This window comes from Osmia bicornis, unplaced genomic scaffold (genome assembly GCF_907164935.1).
Source record: "Osmia bicornis bicornis unplaced genomic scaffold, iOsmBic2.1, whole genome shotgun sequence".
In the NCBI taxonomy this organism is placed as follows: Eukaryota; Metazoa; Arthropoda; class Insecta; order Hymenoptera; family Megachilidae; genus Osmia; species Osmia bicornis.
The window spans coordinates 837,883-839,591 of NW_025791146.1; the positions used below are offsets into that span (position 1 = coordinate 837,883).

General features: G+C 46.1%; 1 non-coding gene across 1 annotated transcript; it reads left to right on the top strand.

Annotated features, from left to right (window-relative positions):
* Window positions 1-459: 459 nt before the first annotated feature.
* On the top strand, window positions 460-614 carry LOC123988843. The gene has a single exon (XR_006830314.1). It is a non-coding gene; the product is annotated as a 5.8S ribosomal RNA (ribosomal RNA).
* The last annotated feature ends 1,095 nt before the right edge of the window (window positions 615-1,709 follow it).

Consider the following 1,709-nt stretch of genomic DNA (forward strand, 5'->3'; position numbering starts at 1 on the left):
ACGCACCGTGGTAAGATTCGTGCGTCCGCCTGATCGATGTGTGTTGTTTACGGACCGGCTGCGAAGCGACGATAGCGAGTCTTTGAAAAACTATGTGTCCATTAGTTAGACCGATCGTCGCCGGCCGTGTGTCTGTTCGAATCTCGCAACGCGCACGATTCAGCGACAGGACGCGCGCTCGAATTCCTTGTGTGCGTTCGTAGTTTTCAAGGTTTTTAAATGTACTTTACGCCCGACCGTCGAGAGGAGCGTGCCACTTGGGCGTTTCTCCGACGGTTTCCGTCTTTGGACGCGATCGTGTCGTCAACGATCGAACAAACAAATACGTTGGCGACGCCCGAATTCGCTCTCCTGCACGCGCCGGGTGGAAGAGTGATGTGGGTGTCGAATGTGATGTGTGTTAATAATGAAATTAACACTCTAAAGATCTAAAAAGTTCGAAATACAAAATCTTACGATTACCCTGGACGGTGGATCACTTGGCTCGTGGGTCGATGAAGAACGCAGCTAATTGCGCGTCAACGTGTGAACTGCAGGACACATGAACATCGACATTTCGAACGCACATTGCGGTCCACGGATACAATTCCTGGACCACGCCTGGCTGAGGGTCGTTTTCTTAACAAAAGACTGCTTGCGTTTGCTTCTCGAAAAAGAGTAATTCATTGCTTTTTAAACATCCCGCCGTCGTTCAATGAGAGTAGAACGTTTCGGAGCGGGATTATCGAACGAAATTGAAAGAATGAATGAACGATAAATAAAAAAAAGAGTCGCAACGTACAAGCGATAGTTGGGCAGTTCGTCGGCGTTTGTCGTGGAAACGATGTGACGAAAATCGCAACCGATACACTAAATGCAGGCCGTTAAAGGACAGAAACAAACTTCGAAATATCTCTTCGAACTAGCGCAAGTGCGTCACGGCGCGCGAGTCGTTTGTTAAAATTCATAAACGACCGCCCGTGGAAGCACCGAGTTCTCGGAAGATAATCTATAAAGATTCTCCATCCTGCTGGAGATATCGGATCTATGCGATTGTTCACTCGTAGAAATCCACGCTCTCGACGTTGACAGAAACGATATTTACGAAAGGTGTGTCATGAACGAAAGAAGCTCTCCTTTAAATTTAGAAAAAGCAAACGAGTGAAATGTTTGAGATGATAATTTGCTGAAATGCAAGCTCGAATAGCCCCAGGGTTTCGAATGATTCCCCGCGCTTTATATATCTCTCTGTTTACAAACGGTGTATAAATGAAAGATCGCTTCAGATGGGTCGTCGCTGTTTGACGCGCGATGCTGTTCCTTTCTTTTGTCTGTCTGTGAGTTTCGCTTCGCTAAACAAGTTAAATGGTTGAAAAGCGTCGAAAAAGCGAATACACACGCGACAAGACAAATCGAACGAGTAAAGGAACGCTCCGCTCCAAGATAAAAATGGTTGTTTACAATCAATGCAGTGTTTCGGTACCCCTGATCGTAGTCTGAAACTGTGTAACAAAAGAGAGGAAAGCGAATGGTGAAGGAACTTCGAAGCCTCCGTGGCGTGGCTAGAACTTGTGATAAAAGTATGTTTGCAGCAATTATGCATGCTCCCGTTAAAACAGCATTTCAATGTCTCGCATGGCTTAAAGTCCTAGGAGGCTTCAACATTTAGAATACATACGGACTACTTCGTTTGTTAAAGATAAGCGAAGACCGCGCGACCATCGCTCGGT